Source organism: Zonotrichia albicollis, chromosome 5 (genome assembly GCF_047830755.1).
Source record: "Zonotrichia albicollis isolate bZonAlb1 chromosome 5, bZonAlb1.hap1, whole genome shotgun sequence".
Lineage (NCBI taxonomy): Eukaryota > Metazoa > Chordata > Aves > Passeriformes > Passerellidae > Zonotrichia > Zonotrichia albicollis.
This window is the reverse complement of record NC_133823.1, coordinates 42335162-42353278: the sequence shown is the minus strand read 5'-3', so window position 1 is coordinate 42353278 and position 18117 is coordinate 42335162. Positions and strand designations below refer to the sequence as shown.

Below are 18117 nucleotides of genomic sequence, written 5' to 3'. Positions count from 1 at the left end.
AGGTATGGGACTTTTGCAATGAGATGACAACATTGAGCTGCAGACATGGCTTGCCCAAGGTAACCAACTCCCAGCATACAGAGTCTTCCATCAGGCTCCCAAGACAACATGGACATGGCTGTTCTTGGGAAGTGTGGCAAAGAGCCCAAAGATGATTAAGGGGTTGGGGCATCTCTCATATGAGGACAGTCTGAGCAAGCTGGGGCTGTTGAGGCTTGAGGAGAGGAGGCTCCAGGAGGGGAGCATCTCCATGTGTAACTGTGGGTGGGAGTGGGAGTAAAACATCTCCTCTTGGTTGGGAGAGGGGGAGATACAAGACTGAGCACAAATTGAAATACAGGGAATTCAGCTGAAACATCAGGGGTATTTTTTCTATGGAGGTGATCAAACAGTGCAACAGGCTGCCCAGAGAAGTGGAGTCTCCTCCACAGAGGTATTTGAAACCCACTTGGTAACAGCCTGGATAGCTGTAGGTGACCCTGTTTTGAGCAAGGGTTTGTTGCATGAGGCAGCCTTCAAAGGGGCAACAACCCTGGGGCTGCAGGAAACTTTCCTACAATTCCCCACGGTGTGATCAGGGAAGTGCTTGCCCAGCTGTGGTGAAATTGACACTATCTAAATTATGATCTTTGACATTTTAAAAATTACAAGTATAAAAATAGTTGCCATTGTCTTGTCTCAATATTAGTAGTATCTGTGTTAGAACTTGGGCGAGTTTCAGAATTTATCATGGTGGTTGCCTCTCCCACCTGTGTGTGCTGCAAGCTCAACATTATCCAAGCAGAGCTGCCCCAGCAGTGTTGTCAGTGTGTCCTTTACCATTTCAAGGTGATAGCCCAGGAATTAAACTAAGTAGAATGGCATGATGGAAAATGGAGGGGAGGGGGGGGGAATGAAATTATGTTAGCTTTTTCTCAGTTTAAATGCTCCTGAGCAGGGATGGCTGTATTTTCATGAATACAAACACAGAAATGAGTTTCAGCATGGTTACTCAGCTGTGAGTCAGTCAAGGTCTGCAGGAGCAGATACTGCTCTTCAGGGAGATTTTCACTGAGCATCTAGTCCAGAGGAACCCATTGACATCTGAACGTGTCTTTATGAAAAGACTTGTGTGGGTTGCTGGCCTGTAGCTGTGTCTGCAGTCTTTATCTGTACCCATTTGCTTTGCATAAATCCATAAAGGTGCCGAATGGAAGGAAAGGCACTCCCGGCTTGCTGCTGGCTTTTACATGGACTCCTTGTGCCACCTAGTGGACCTGGGTCTGTTCCAGTGATCATGGCACATCCTGGAAAGGTTTGGGTTTCTCCACAGAAATTCTAGATTTTTAATATTTCTATAATAAGATATACTAAACCTAAAGAACAACACTTACTAATAAAGCTATGCATGCCTGAACCCCATTAATCATTTGATGAATGAGATCTGTGATTGCATCACCTTCCAGAAATTGTTGGTTCTTAAGGAAAAAACCAAAACCAAAAACTTACTTCCTGCTCCAGGAAAGTGAAAAGTTTCACCTTTGCCAACAAAGGTCTGATGTAATTGAGCAATTTGATCGACCTGAAGGAGCTGGCAAAAGCTGGATTCACCTCTTTCCTGGTGGATACTTTTGAAGTTTTCTCTCTCTACCACCCAATTCTACTTCTTAAAAATGTGCAAATGCTGCAGAGAGCAGTAAAGCCAAACACAGCAAAACCCATGAATCTTTTAGGGGATTGCTACAAAATTCAGCTCTGGTAATCAAGGTGCTTTGTGTCTATATATTTTGGATATAAATACATATGTAACACCTAATGTTAAAAGTAGCAGTCAATGTACCTAACAGCCGTCTAAATGGACCTGGTGCATGAGCTTGAACTTCTGAATTATCAGTGCCCTGTAAACTGTGGCTTTAGTTGTGATGGGACTGAACAGACTGTGCCTCCCAGGGCTTGTATGATTAGTCTTCTCTAGAAGACTGCAGGTGAAGAAATGATTTCCAGCAATTAGTGTTTATTTGGAGTCATAGACTAGTTTTTCTCACAAATATCACTTGGACGCAGGAATTCACTGAGCAATAGCTCACTAAGGAATGGGAGAATATCAGTTAATGCCCACCTAAACTTATATTCTTCCTTTAAAACCCCTGGTATTGGGCACAGTCGGAGACAAAAGAAAAGGGGAAGATGATAGCTCTTTGGTCCAACCCAGCATGGACCTTACCTTTTCTTTTAAGAATGTCAGTAGGACCACTTCTGACTGGACCAAAAAAATTAAGGAGCAGACAAAATCTAAAGCTGCAAGGCTTTTTTCTCCAGGAACCACCTGAATTTGGAGAGCTGGCTAACAAAGCACATCTGTGTTAGTGATGGAGGATCATGAATGGTGTGACCAATGTTGGTTCCAAAAGTGGAAGAGCCTGGATGGGACTAAGAGCAGCATGTGCTTTTACCATGTTCTCCCTGAGAAGCTCGGGAAACAGGTGTGCAGCACTGGTAAAGCACAGAGTGCTGAACTGGAAGAGCGGGGCCCCAGAAAAGCCGATACAAATACTGGATATAGGGCTATAAGAAAGAAGGGAGGCTGATTTCTGTGCTGGGAGACAGTTGGTTCTGGTTTTGTTTCTTGCAGTTTTTTCCATTTTTCAGTAAATTAAGGGGATAAGTATTTGCCTAGCTACAGCACGGGCTAGGCGCTGGGTTCGGACTTTGTTCTTGCTGGGGGAACCAGCGGGGGTTCAGAGTGCGGCGCACCTGGAGCTGCGGACCTCTCCTCCTCGGGCAGTGCGGCGGTGCTGGGTCCCGGTGAATGCGGACAGACCCGGCTTTACCCTTTCGGGGCCAGCAGCAGGGGCTCGCTGCGGGATGCGGGGCCGGGATGCGGGCGCGGCCGGGGCGCGGCGCTGCGGAGCGCCCGTGAGCGGCGGCGGCGTTGCTGCCATGGGGCGGCCGCGGCGGGGGCGGCATCCGACGGGCTGGGCGGCACCGCGCCCGCAGCCGCCGCCGGCGCGTCCTCCCGGCAGCGCGGAGCGGCAGCGCAGGTAGGAGCCCGCGCCCCACCCCTTCCCCCGCCGCGGTGCCGGGAGCGGGAGGGAGCCTCGCCGCAGCCCCAGCTCCGCAGCCTCCCGCGGGGCTCCGCATCCCGGCCTCGCCGCCCCGGGAGCGTCCGCCGTGCGGGGCTGTCCCCGCCGCTTTGTGCTGCCCGCCCTGTGCTGCATGTGCCCTTTGGCTCGGCGACGCCAGCGGCCAGCATCGCAGGGGCAGAGGCTGCGCCGGGAGGACGGCCAGAACCCCCCCCCCCCCCCGTAAGTAGCTCCCTGCCGCTGCTGGGCTGCCTTTGTTGGGTGCAAGGTGTAAGGAGGCGTGCGGGTGATTTTCAGAAGGTGTCACTTCACTGCTGCCGCGGAATTCAATGGCTGGGCTGGTTCTGTCTGAGTCCTTCTGCTTTCCCTTTGTTAGCGGTTTCCCGGGGAGTCCTGTATTGTTTCAGCTTCACTGAAAAAAAGCAGGAGCTGCCAAAGAGATGACTTTGTTCCCTGCGATGCTTCTCTCGAGCAGCATCGCTTTGTTCGCGCTCCCGTGAGCCATTTGTCACACAAGTGCTGCCGGAGCCAGCGGGCTCCGCTCCGCTCCGGGGCCGCGTCCCTCTGCCTTTGCCCTTCCCAACAGCTGGAGCAGGTAAGGCAGAGGTAATGGCATTCACACGGGAAATCCATCTCCTCAGTCAGAAAACGTCTGTGACAGCGGCAGAAATGTGTGTAACGCGCATCTTTTTTATGTCACGGGGGGATTTTTAATAAATGACGGTTTGGGGGTTTTTAATTAATTTTGCTGGTGCTGCCACTAGTCAGTTGCAAATCTGGCTCTCCGTAGCTGTAGGATGTAAAACCGTTGTTACATCTCTGCTCTGTAATTTTAAGTGTAAAAATGCCCAGTTAAAACACAGTTCAAGGAGTAAATAGAGACCTGGAAACCACAACTGTGCATCCTGAAAATTTAATATGCCTGACAATAATGGCACTGAAAATGATCTGCTGTTGGGGGATGGGACCATGGAGAAAGGGAAGAGTAATTTGCAACCACAGGCCTAATAATAGATATTATGTGGATAATAGATATGTAGATAGTATAATTTGTTATCTTCCCAAACACATTTTCTGTACATACCTTAAATGTTATTGTATTAAAAGAGCTCTTTTCTTAGACACTGGGTTATTTAAGATAGCTGATAGCAGTAACATGTTTTAACGGATGAAAGATGATAAATTAGAGCCAGAACTGACTTTTATTTGGTATTTAGTAATGCATGCTCAGTAAATTCCCGTCACTGAAATAAATCTAATTGCGCCTTGTGTAGACGATTAAGTCTTGTAACTCAACCAAAACATTAATCAATAGGTGTAAATGTTATCATGAGTTTCTTTAACAAAGCCATTGATGCTGCAGTAGCCAGCAGTTTTGTGTGTTACTTTCTTTGGGTGGTTTGAATCCAGGTCAGGAATTCATCACATAGACAAATTCAACCCTTCCTTGGCTGCTATCAGTTTATCAGGTTAGACATTGTGTTTGGGGTTGAATATTTCATTTCAGCAATTATCTTGAATTGAACATTGTGAAGTGTATTGAAATTTTATATAAAAGTGATTTGTACATTTGTTTGTTCTCCAGTTGAATAATTGCAGGAACTACTGTGGAAATATTTGTTAGTAAATATGGTATATAGCAAAGAGGTTGCTTCTGGTTGGTATTGGGTCTACTTTTCTCCAACGGGAAAATTTGTCTTACTGCACCCTGTTCTAAAATTAAGGGCCATTTTCAAATACCCACTTGGACAATCCTACATTTTAGAGATAATTGCTTCACACTTACAAGAAAATATTATTTTTTATTTATATACTGTATAACAGAATTGTTAAAATTGCACTGGTTGGAAACACAGTTGGTCTGAAGCACGAATGGCTTGCTGGGTCCTGTGCTATGACATCGACTTTTTTCTTTCTTTCCCACACCCCCCTCAAAGTTTGTTCCTTTATAGGTCTTATTTTGGTCTGTTGTTTTGTGAGGTTATGCAAGTAATTTCAGAAATTTCACAAATTTCCATTTGTGAAATGGAAAGGCATTTCGTTTTTTTTCAACATACAGTTCCTTGAAACCTTAACAAAATTTATTAACTACTAAAAATACTGTTTGGCAATAATATTTCACTTTAAATACAGATACTAAAAAGCAGCCGTTTTGGTTTCACACTTCTGATTACAGCAATAAAAATAACTTTTGCAGTTTCTTCTGCTTGGGCTCTTAGTCACTCTGAATAGTGTTTTGCCAGGTATCTCAGTCACTGAAAATAGATTAGTCTGTTACTAATGCAGTTTAGAGTTATTTCAGTATTCCTATTATAGATGTGTCAGGTAAGCTCTTTCTAAATAAGAAACACACGGTATAATAAGTGCTGAGTGAAAGGTGATGATGAATTTATGAATATGAATATATTTGGTTGTTTTAGAATGAAATCTAACACAAACAGGATTTTTAGAGACAGTGTTAGCTTGAATGACTGTTTTGACTTTTAGTCCTCACAAGCCAAGAGACAAGACTTTTTTCATGTTCTGAATTATTCATATTTGAAAATTGCTGAATCTGATTGTTGAGAGGGATTTTTTTCCCCTCCCAGAAAATCAATGCAGCCTTTATTCCATAAAGGCCCAAATAAGAGAATCATGGCAAAAATGGATAAACCTACTATTGACATGTTGGAAAAGTACAGTAAATTTTTTTGGAATCGACAGACTCAGGGTGATGTAGTTGCATAATAGCTGCCATCAGCATGATATAAATGTTGAGATGCTCTAAACACCTGCATTTTGACATCAAGCCAATGTATTTGAACAAGATATAATAAAGTTGTATAAAGTGCACTGTAAAATAGAATTAATTGGTGTTAAGTGGTATGATAGAAGGCAAACTAAAGTTACAGGGTTAACTTTAATTACATTACTGCTTCTACTGGAGGGGCCAATTTTTTTTTTATCTGTTATTTAAATTAGTTAGTAATGAATAAAAATTGTTTGTTTCCATGGAGACTCCACAAGTTCTGCCTTTAAGGAACAATCAGTTGTTTTGTAGACCTTACTTTTTTCCCCATCATTCCCCAAAGGAACTTTTACTCCTTTTGACTCTCTACATTACACAACTTCTCTCTTTATGAGCTAAAATATCTTTTGTCAGAAGAACACAGCATTTACCCTTGCTTCACATTCAGCATTTTCACATAAATTGGTGAAGCCTTACAAAGAAATAAAATTGACTTGTAACAAATATTTTTAAATTAATGCTGTTCAAGACCGTTGCATCGCATGAGCCAAATCACAATGATTTGGTAATTAAGTTTGGTGGGAAGAAAAATGTAGGGATCTTGCTGCATATTATCCTGGGTAAGTGGCTTACAGTGCTGTTTTACCACACTTTGAGTGGAGCTGATTCAGATGCCAGTACAAATGTGTAAAGTACATCAATATATTTTTAAATATAGTTCAGTTTCCTCTTTATACATGTAGGCTGTGTACCAAATTATGGGAGTAAAAGTTTCAAGCCTCTAACAAGGCCATTTAAGAAAATACTGTCATATGCAGATGATTTTAGTGTGTTTAACTCACATCCCAACATTGCTTTGAAATGGCTTATTGTTTTGATGCTAGCACGTGTGAAAGCTTCAGTTTCTTCTCCATTGTTGCCTTGAGAAATAACGGGAGGAAAATGATGGAAATAAGTAAAAACTTTCCTCGCACTTCAGTGTTTGGGAGTGCAAACTGCTGTGCATTTTGCTGGCATGCTTGACCATCTCTTTCATACTCAGCAAGTTTTGAAAGTCATCTGTCAGACTGGGGCAGCTTCATGAAGCAGCTCAGTCTAGTGATTTGTGGTAAGGCTTCTGTAGGAGGATGCTGCACGTTAAGGATTATGTTTACTGTTGAGTTGAAATGTGGAGGGAGTGTGATGAAAAGAATTGAAGTGAAATGAACCGTACCAAATTCTGACTTTCATGTTGCTCTTCAAAGAAAGTTGATTTTCTTCAAAGTAACAAGCTGTCTTTCTCTGTGGCTTTTAAGAAAGCTGCATTTGAAACTTCAGCACAGGAAAAAAAAAAAAGAAGAAGATACAATTACAGTGATCTGTGGAACAGTTTGGGCCAGATGAGAAAAATAGTGATAGGAAGCCCTGTGAATCTGTATTATCTTTGAGTATCTGTTGGCACATATGTGAGATAGTTGGGTTGAGTGGATTCATCTGCCAACAAAACCAAAGTGCCTTCCATGTTGTAGAAGCTCTTTTCTGTTGCTAACAACTTTGCCAAATTTTAGCCATGTGCTCTGTAGCTCATCACACATATTTGTGATGTTAATTTTTATTGCAATTATTAATTAATTGAGAATTAGATTAGTTGTTTTGCCTTGCTAAAAAATCCTAATACAGCTCAGAAACATGGTGCTGCTCTGTTTTTTTAGCTAGGCTCCAGATCCTGCTAAGGCAGTGTCCTTTTGTCTGATTTTCATTTTTACTGTCTTCATGAAAGTCTGCCCAAATTTCCTGTCCTAAGTCTACAAAATGCTAGTCTACAAATAAAGTTATAATACTAAGTCTACAAACTATTGTAGCTTGCATACACTTTCAACCCTCTAGTTTTCACATACCTGTGAAAATTTTAGCAAATAAAATGAGAGATTGCATGTTTATTCAACACCCAGTGCCACAGAGTATTTTTAACAGAGACCTCAGGGGTACTTGCCTATATCTGCAGTAGCAATTGAAGTGGCACTGTGACTATGCTGGAGACAGAATTAAAATTAAGGTTTTCAGCAGGACAAAGATGTTGTAGTTATGAACTGTATAAGGAAGGGATTGGGTAGTGATTCTTTGGAAGAGCTTTGGTTTATGGTAGATTACTCAAATCGCTGCTGCAATAAAAGCAAACATTGTATGGTGATATATAAAATAGGACAACAGCATGGAAGACAGGAGAGGTCCTCAACTGTAGCACCATGTCCAGGCAGTCTACACACTTCAATAAAAAAGTGTACGAATTGGAGAGTATCTAGAGGAGACGAATGAAAATAATTAAAATATTTAGAATATATGACTTATGAATGAATGCTGAAATGTCTGGAGTTGTTTCAGCTCAAAGAATGATGACTGTCATGGTTAACAAGACATCATAACTTTCTAATGTCACAAAGGTGTTGTGAAGCCATGTTGTCCATGCCTGTGCCCAACCAGATGATATGTGGTGGGCTCAGCAATAATGAGGTTGAAGCAATAGAATGGATTACTGACTTTGGATTTTCATGATTTTAGCATCATTAAACACTGTCTGAGTATTAATCAGGAATGACATAAGTATAGTTGAGTTCTTTCTGGAGCAATGTTGTGGAATGTATTACTCTTTGAGGTCTCTTGTGGTCTCCTTGGTCTTCAGCCTCCGTGCACCCTGGTGTTGATCAGGGTGTACCTTGTTCCCTCATCAGTGCTGCGTGTGGCACATTTGTGTGTGTGTGATGTCTCCAGAGTGAACAGGGTTCTGAGCAGGGCAGCTCAGAGCTTTGCTGTGATCTCTTCATTCGGATCAGCTCTGACATCCGCTCCTCTCTCCTCTCACAGTGATTCCTCTGCTGGTGCTTGGGCGGGAAGTGTGAGGGAGGAAAGCACCACGGGATGCTGGAGAAGCCTGAGATCCAGCTGGCACAGGGAAGAGCAGGTTAGGGGGGCACAGGTACAGATGTCACAAGGAACCCAGCTAGCAGGACAGTACGTGAACATGGGATGTGATGGATGTGAAGGGGAGATAAGGGCTGGGGACAGGTGACTGGGACTTGAGAAAGAGCAGGATACAGAGTGAACTGGTAGGTGGGAAGTTGGGTTACTGGCAGGGACTCCAGCATTCCAGAAGCCTTAATAATTGCAACCTGGGAGTGACATAGTAAGAAGACAACAAAGAGCCAAAGGAGATTAATTTAATGACTGGGAATGTTATGTTGGAGACTATGGGACAGAAGTAATTAAAAGCTGTAAGAAAATTGCAGAGTCTTTCTTCCTAAGGTTACACTGTCTTCTAAATCTTAGCATTTGTGCTTTAGGAGATCCATCATAAATGATTCCTTGGTCTTTTCAAATGGAGGATGACCACATGTTACTCCAGAGATCAGCTCTGGGAATGTAGAGACTATTCTGTACCATAGTGGTCTTAGGTGGGTGAGCAAAACAAAAGATGTAAAAGAAACATTTTTCAATTTATTTTGGTTTTCTTGGGGTTTTTTGTTTGTTGTGTATTTTTTGAGATTGACAAGAAAGGAAGTCCCAGAACTTCACAGAGCTGCCAGAGTTGTAAATTGCTAAGAAAGAAGTAAGCTGATTTTTTGTCCTTTCCGGATCCTGTTCCAGGCTTGGTAGATATTTTGCAGTAGCCTACGCCGGCCCATCTGGGGGCTATGACGATGAGCAGTGCCATACTGCTCTCAGCCCTGAAGCTTTGGCAGTCATTGCCTCATCCACTGCTCGTGTTTGGAGGAAGGACAGACACCCTCAGCTCATACAAGTGGGTTTGATGTTCTTCCCAAGCACCCTGTTCCAGCATCCCCTGCTGACAGCGCAAGGGTGGGCTGTACTGAAGAGCCCTGCTGTGTTTTTTCTGGCAAGTAGATTAATCTTTCAGCCACCCACACAGCCTGCTGAACACTGTCACGAGCTGCTGGGATCTGGTAGCCTGACACCAACACCTGATATCTGACAAACTGTGTGCTTCGGGTTATTGTGTTTCCTTGGATGGGAGGCCGGAAAAAAACAGTGTAGGTGAGCTTGGGAGCACACAACTGTTAATTCACATGTGAGGGTTCCATTTGGCCCAAGGTACATCCCCTCATGCACCTGCCTGCTGGAATCCTTTCCAGCAGTCCAAGGATAGGTTCCCAATGCCTTGAAGTTCCCCATTCCTGCCACTCTTCAGGAGCCTTTCCTGGCAGAGGCTGCACCAGTGAGAGGCAGATGGGCTGTAAGCCGGAAGGGTCACTGAAATAATTCTTTCTCAGCCCGGGTGTTTTTGTGGGACTATTCTATATTGTCAGGGTGAAAGAGAAGCTGAAGACCCCTTTGTGGCTCTGAAAAGATGTTGAATGCTGTTGTTTGTGATGCAGAACTATGACAGTGGCATAGGTTGCTAGACTGCATTTTGCCTCATTTTATCTGCACTGTGCTTACTTACAAATTGCAACTTGTCTGGTTTGAGAAATCACCTTTGTAATGCCCTGGCCCACTCAGCAGGTTTAGCAAAAGGTAATTTGATTCACTCTGGGCGATACATGGGAGAAAGAACAAAATCCTCAGGAATTTGACAGCAAATTTTTACTTGCAAAATTTAGAACTTTTGGGTAGAATAATGTACTTGGCAAATTTAAAAAAAACATCCAGAAAAAGTAAGGCACTTAACAAACTTAGTAAACTTTAACTTGGTGAACTGTAACTTATCCAGACACAAGGCACTAAGGCATTGAGTGGTATTTTTTAGTCTGGTTTCCAATATATTTTGAGAAGAAACAAAGAAAACAAGGTATGTAATCACCACCTTAGGATCCAGTGGACCATGCCAGCTCAGCACATGTGTTACTGTCGTTTTTTCTGCTCTGGTCTGCTGGGCGCTCCCCCAGGCTGTGCTTTAGTGTTTCCTAGATGTGGCTGGCATCGTTTTGGGGCTCACCACAGGCCATGAGGTCAGGCTGCTGTTTTGGACCAGACCAGAGGCTGACTAAGGTTCAGTAGGGTTGGGATGTGGAGCAGGGCACTGTTCCACAAACACAGAACCCACTCAGTTCCCCCAGCACTTCCCAGTTGGTTTGAGACATTTAGTCATTTCTCTGGTTTCCTACAACCTTCACTTCTGCAGTCAAAGGTTTTTTTGGTTTTTTTTTTTTGTTTTTTTTTTTTTTTTGTTTTTTTTTTTTCTCAAGAGTTTGTCTGTAAAGCCTTTGATGTGATCCCTCACAATATCTAGACTGGGAAGAGATGGATGTTTTGGGTGGGGGGGGGAGTGCTAGATGAATAAGGAATGTGTTGGACCATTTAATCCAGAGTCCTGATGGGCATCAGTGGCCGGTGGTGACTCTCAGTGGTCCATATGGAAGCCAGTGCTATTTATTATCTTTGTTAGTGATGCAGACAATAGGATTGAATGTAGTCTCAGCAAATTTGCATATGACACCAAGCTTAGTGGTGCTATTGACACACCTGGAGGACAGGATGCTGTCCAAAGGGACCAGGACATTCCAAGGGGGCCCATGGGAATCTCACACAATTTAACACACCAGAGTGCAGGGTGCTGCACCTGGGCCAGCACAATCCCCGGGTATCAACACAGGCTGGGGAAGAACAGACCCAGAGCAGCCCTGCTGAGAGAGACCTGGGGGTGTCTTGGTGGAGGAGAGGCTGGGCATGACCCAGCCATGGGCACTCAGAGCCCAGAAAGCCAAATGTGTCCTGGCTGCATTCAAAGCAATTGTGGTCCCCAACACAGGAAGGACATGGACCAGTTAGAGGAGGGCCACCGAGATGACTAGAGGGAGAGAACACTTCTCATACAAGGAAAGACTGAGACTATTGAGATTGTTCATCCTGGAGAACATCAGGTCCAGGAGACCAGAATTAGGTCCCCTGTCTTTGGGGGGACCTAATTTTGGCTTTACAGCATCTGAAGGAAGGCTGATGCTGTAAGAAAGATGGAGAGGGACTTCTTAAAGAGCATGTAGTGATAGGAAAAAGGGAATGGCTTCTGACTGAGAGTAGGTTTAAATTAGATATTAGAAAAAAATCTTTACTGTGAGGGTGGTGAGGCACTGGAACAGGCTCCCCAGAGAAATTGTGGATGCCCCATCCCTGGAAGTGTTAAAGGTCAGTTTGGATGGGACTCTGAGCAATCTGGTCTAGTGGAAGGTGTCCCTGCCCATGGCAGAGGGGTTGGAACTGGGTGATCTTTAGGGTCCTTTTCTACCCAAGCCATTCTTTTAGTCTCTTATATGTCCATGGAATACATGAATGTGCATATAAGGCTATATACCTTAAAGAAACTCCAGTTGTTGCTGCAGTGACTTTCCCTCTCCATGTGTTCTCTGTGTACCTCTGCATCCCTTAAGCTAACCTGAGTTCACATGGTCCTAAATTCTGTATCCTCTGCTTTTTATGTGCCTCAGTTAGAAGTTGTTGCTAATTTTAATAATTTTAATCAAATCCAATTAATAGAATTGCTGAACATCCCAACTGACTGCAGTTAACAGTTGTATTTTAAATGTGTTAATAACTACATAGCGTTAAGTAGTCTCAAAAAAGCAAGTGTAGATCTTTTAAGTTGGACACTAAATATTACTGACCATGTTTTTGTTATAATCTCACATATTTACTTCTGTCAGGTGGGTTAAAAATATCCTCCTTGCCTCCAGTCTGCTCTGCAGTGTTAACCCTTTCCTTGGAGGTCTTTTGGCCCCATGACCAGGCTGTTCCACTGGTGACTTCTGAACTTTGGGAACCTTTGACTCTCTGAGATTTGCTTTCTTTTGTGCTGCTACTCATTTATGGCATGGGCACAACTGACCACAGGTGTCTAACCCCATTTCACCCAGGGACCAGACTCAGTTTTGCCCAGGCACACAACTAAACTGGGTATCAAATTTGTCACGTGCATTTGTTTATGCAAAACTTTATTGCCCATGGCAACAAAAGCAGTACCTGTAATGCATGGCAGAGTCCAGGTGTCCAGCAGTAAATCCACAAAAGCCCAAGCAAGGACTCTCTGTTATGTACATGCAGTCAGTTCTTTACAGATGGAGCTATGGACTCTGCTGTTGGTTATGACTGTGATTATTGTGTAGCTCTTACAAGTTTTCATTCATTACTTTTACCACATGTAAACCACTAATGCAAGCTCCCCACATTAGTAGCACTGCTGCCTTTTCATGTTATGTAGCTGTTAGAAGGTGTTATTCTTAAGCTTGATCCTGCTTTAGTTGGAGAGTTATAATAAGTAGCGTAATTTAATATTTGGTTTTTATAGAGATAGAGATATGTTCCATAAATTCTAAGTACTTTTACAGTGTAGAACTGTGACTGGATCTGCATGGCTAGAGCCTGCATATGGCATTCTGATGATACAATACTGACTGCAGCAGAAAGGTTTGTGAGGAAATGAATCATTTGGTCTGCAGAGCAGAGCATGGCTGCTGTGGCATAAATCAAGCCTTTGTTTCTGAACATGAAGAAAAAATGTTTTCTAACTGCCCATTAAGTCAGCTTCAGTTTTTCAGTTCTCTAACCTGTTAATTCTTATATCAATAAAAATAATAATAATAATTTAAGTAATATTTTGGGTGCAATATTGTGTATTTATACCACTGGGTACATTTGTGTAGGGTTTTGGTTTTTTTGGGCAGAGCATGCCAAGAAGATGTCTTATGTTCTTTATAGCCACTGCCTACAATTCACTTTACTCTTCCTCTAATGTATTTGCTTTATTTGGGTCATAGAGTAATGGAATTATTACAGTTGGAAAGGTCCTTGAGTCCAGTCTTTGACTGAACACCGTGGCCAGTTTACTGGCTTGTCACCTAGATCGTGCCACTAAGTGTCACATCCAGCTGTTTCTTGAACACTTCCAGGGACAGTGACTCCACTGCCTCCCTGGGCAGCCCATTCCAATCCTTGATGACTGTTTGAGAGAAAAAATTCTTCCGGATGTCCAACCTGGCATGGCTTGAGGCTGTGTCTTCTTGTCCTGTCAAAAGGCTTCAAACCTCAGAATGAGTTAGCCAAATAATGACTGTGGTTACCTTTTTTTGAAAAGCAGTGGATGTTCTAAATACCTAAACTGAGACATTTAGGATTTTTCTTACAACAAAATGTTAAAATAAGAGTTTAAAAAAAATTAAGATAACTCTAAGTGAACATGAGGGAAATTGGACTGCATTGTTAAAAAAAAAATTCTTAAAGCAACCCCCAAATCTCAGCCTTGATCTCTAGTAAGGAGCGAAGAAAATCAATCCAAAAACTATTGACAAATCTTTTTTTTAATATTCATTTCACCTTTGCAGTGCTGTATGGTTTAGGATAAAATATTGAGTTCATAATTTGAAGATTTAGAATACTGTAAATTCAGCATTTTCAGACAATGAAGTTGCTTGATTCACAATGAAACAGAAGGAAAATGGGGATAATAGGAGAAGCACCTTAGGAAATGCTTTGGCTTGGCTTTGTTTTTTCTCATTTTGTGAATCATCTTAATTCCCTTCAATTCTCTCTTCCAAATAAGCAAATAACTCCCACTCCCCAGAATCCTGCTTTTTTTTTTTTTTTTTTTTTTTTTTTTTTTTTTTATCTCCCAAAAAGATACAAGTGCAGAAAGAATTCTGGCACTAATAGCAGTTTTGTAATACTCGGCCCTACATTTGCAGTTGTAATTATTAGGAGATACTGAATATAGAATAATGTGTTTATTAAAATATAACACAGTAAAGGTGTGTGCATATAAATTCACAAGTATGTTGCTGAATATAATGTAATACATAATAGAATTAATTTTTACCCCAATTAACAATTTAGGGAAACCACTTAATGCATCATAATTTTATAGACCAGCAGTAGCCTGCCTAATCTCATTTCTGCAGTCCTTGTGTAAATATCAGCCTTACAGCAGTTGCTCAAAGAGCAAGCCCACGGCACTGCCATCCCAAAGTGCCAGTGCTGGGAGAAGGGATTTCAGCAGGGAGAAATAGATGCCAGCGTGGGAGCAGAAGCAGGGTATGCAAGGTTTTATACGTGCTCCCTGGAGTGGGGCCAGATTTGCTTGAGGAAAGAGGCAAAAGGAGTGTGTGTTTGTGTGACACACTTCAGAGTGAGGTCTGTGGGACGTGGTGGAGTCAGCTCAGCCCCTGGGGAGCATGAGTTACTCCTCTATGTCCATGTTTATTGCTGTGTCTTGGAGAGCATCAGTGGTTTCACATCTGAGAGATTTGTTCCGGTGGGGAGGGTGGCTGCTGTCAATATTTAAAGGAACAGACAGCTGTACCCTCACAAGTAAACCTACCAATGGTGGCAAGACAAGGCTGCCTGGGGACTGGCGCAGGGAAGGGCTCTAGCTGTGTTTAATCGTTCAGGCTGTTATCTGGTGACCTTCACGTGTGCTGCTTCGTGTGTGTTTGCTCTGGGCTCTGGGCTCCGTGGCTGGAGCTCATGCTGAATTCTGCTCTGCTCCTCGTGCCTGCAGGGACCGCAGTGCCAGCTTTGCTCTTCTCCCAATTAATTGCACTTACTCACTGTTCTCCTGTCACTTACAAGTTTCAGCTCTCTCCTGTGACTTTGAGCTCAGAAGTTTTTGCTAACCTATCAGTCTGCAAACAAAAAGAACATTTGGATACCTGTTTTATGCCCTTTCCTGAGTGCAAACATGATTTTTTTAAAGCCCCATTAGTTATATTTGTAGGACCTTGCATTCTTGGTCTCGGTCAGCAGAAAAAAGGCAGCTTGGTCCTTTCTTCTAAACTATCTTACAAAGTTGCAGAAAGAACTCATTGTTATAATGAGTTATCAAATTTCAATAAGCAAGCTATAGAATGTCAGTAAGTAAGCTCTAAACTTGCAATAATTTATAATATTCAAAATAAACCAAAAATGCTTAGTGGTGCTGCATGATAAGTAATGAGCTACATGGATTAGAATCATGCAGTGGTTACCATGATATGGATAAGAAGATAACTGATGTCAGACTTAGAGAGGTAAGAAGCTGAAGGCATTAATTTCTTCAAGTTTTTTTTTTTTTAACCTCTTGGTATAGGGGATGGGAACCAATCTTCTGTTTCAGTAAAAAAGGAGAGCAATTAAACCCTCAATAGCTGTTTCCAGGCTTTTCATTGGGTGATTTAAATCAGGAAAATACGGACTGATTATGCCATGTGTTGGCACTTTGTAATCTTCTGTATCTGGTAACCACAGAAAGTGAATTCTTTTCTTCTTTTACTGTTCAAAGATTGCCCTCAAAAACATTCCAGTGATGTTTACCTTTGATATTTCTGTTAAACACTGCCAGAGATCCCCTGTGAAGCGGGAAGCAGATACAGATGGCTGCAAACAACTGCAGGTGTTTGGTAGTCAGCTCTTGACTTCTGATGAAGGTTAGAACAGGAATGAAATGAAGGTTTTTGGAACAGAAATGAAATGTCACTGATATGCTGAAATGCTTATGTGGTGAATCCATAGGTTTAAGTGACTGTATTATGTGAATTTTTGGATTTAGTAGTAGAATAAATATCTTATGGCTTTGAACTTCAGGAAAGTGTAGTGTTTTATTCTTTGTTACTTTTGCATAAATCTTTGCATAAAAGAGCTGTTACTGGTGTGAGGTACAGCAGCTTCCATTTGTGGATCCTGGACATGGATCACGATGGCATCAACTTTGTCCTTTCATTTTACTCCTTGTCAAGAGCCTCATGACTGGTTAGAGACATTTTGTGCTTGGACAGAGTCTGGCTCCGTGGTATTTTTTGTTGGGCTTTTTTAACTGTTGCCAAGATCTGGAAGGCTTCTTGATCAGTGATATTAAAAGAATGCCAGAAGTAAATAAATTAACTTGCAGCTGCTTCATAGGTTTAAAAAATAGGGAGGACAACCTCACTTGCACAAGGTGATGTACAAGAAAGAGGCTATAAATTTTGTGTGGTCTGTTTGGTACTTCATCATTCCCACGGATAAAGAAGTTTGCTGGCTTTTCCCTCAGTTGATAGCCATGTAATCTGGTGTGTGTGGTCAGACTGGGGAGAAAGCAGCAGGAAAGCACAAAGACTGGGCTTTAAAACAGCAGTTTGCCACTTGAGGCAATTCTCAAGATAATCTCTTGGTCTGTGCTGCTGAATCTGGATCCCCCTGATAAATTATATATTTTTTTTATGTACGGGCAAAATGCAGAAGTGTACAATAAATGACAGGACAGCTTTCTTACTTAAATGACAGCGATTCTGATATAAAAGTAAAGTGTGGGACGCCTTTCCGTCCTTGCACAGGCCCCCCACAGCCCTGGCACAGGTGCTGCTGGCCCAGTGGGTCCCCAGCTGATGGAGAGGCAGTGAAGCGCTGCTGGGAGAGAGGGAATGCCTCTGCTGGGATGGCTCTGCTGGTCAGCAGCTTTTATCCTCCCCACACAATGCTCTGGTGACTTTGTAAAAGATTAAAAGGAGAAGCAGCACCGTGCTGCACTTAGGTTTGCTTTCTTGTCGCCAAATATGTTGTCTCCACCTGGCTGACCATGGTACTTTTTCTGAGCTGCTGTTATTCTGATTACTTGTGCCTAATTTATTCTTTTCCCTTTTTCTGATGAGGGAATGCCTGAGATCTTGCCAATCTGCTATACATACTGCCTCATTCTTTAGGTTTTCATACAATTTAGTTGTATTTGACATGGACTTTTCTCAAAAAATAATTGGTGTTCCTGTTTTTCTTTTATCTCCTACAAGCTGCACCAATATTTTGCATCTCCCCTGGGATTTCAGTGTCAAAATATTCAACTTTTTTTTATTTTTTATTTAGGAAAAGACAAGTAAATATCCCTGACTTTCCTTGTAAAATATTCCTTATTTTCTAAATATTTAAAGAACTAATGTTCATCAACAGTCATTAATTCTGCCATACGAACTTATTCATTAGTATTTTCTGTTTTCAATATGTACATCTGTTCTGTGCCTGGGGAAATGGGTTGGTCTAAACCCAAATTATTTTCTGATGGAGGAAACCCGGGGACTGACAGTGAAACTCAGGTTCTTCCCAGTGCTTTACTGTGTAAATAAGCATTGTGCCTCACAGCAGACTTCACAGTAAATAGCAAGGCCAATAGAAATACACATCTGTTTACAAAGGGGATATTTTCTTTGTTTTTATGCAGCATGTCTAGAGGAGGAATACAAAACTGGTTCACAGTATGAAATGAAATGTTTTCATTGTGTAAGTTATTTGTTCTTTTGCTTCAGGTGAAAACACCTTGAAAGAGAGCGAAATAAAGTAGTACCTAAGGCAAATCTAACTCCTTGATTATCTCTCTACTGCCTGTGGTTTTGCTATTACTTAATG

The 18117-nt window shown here is 42.3% G+C and overlaps 1 protein-coding gene across 5 annotated transcripts in view; it reads left to right on the top strand.

Annotated features, from left to right (window-relative positions):
• Positions 1 to 2864: 2864 nt before the first annotated feature.
• CRACD (capping protein inhibiting regulator of actin dynamics) overlaps positions 2865 to 18117 on the top strand; it is a 129852-nt gene continuing 114599 nt past the window's right edge. For 4 of the 5 annotated variants that reach the window (XM_074541476.1, XM_074541475.1, XM_074541473.1 and 1 more), the window contains exon 1: positions 2865 to 3020. The gene's annotated coding sequence lies outside the window, so the exon portion shown is untranslated. Of the gene's footprint in view, positions 3021 to 3498; positions 3658 to 18117 lie in introns of those variants that run through there. The other variant, XM_014264834.3, reaches the window with a different exon arrangement.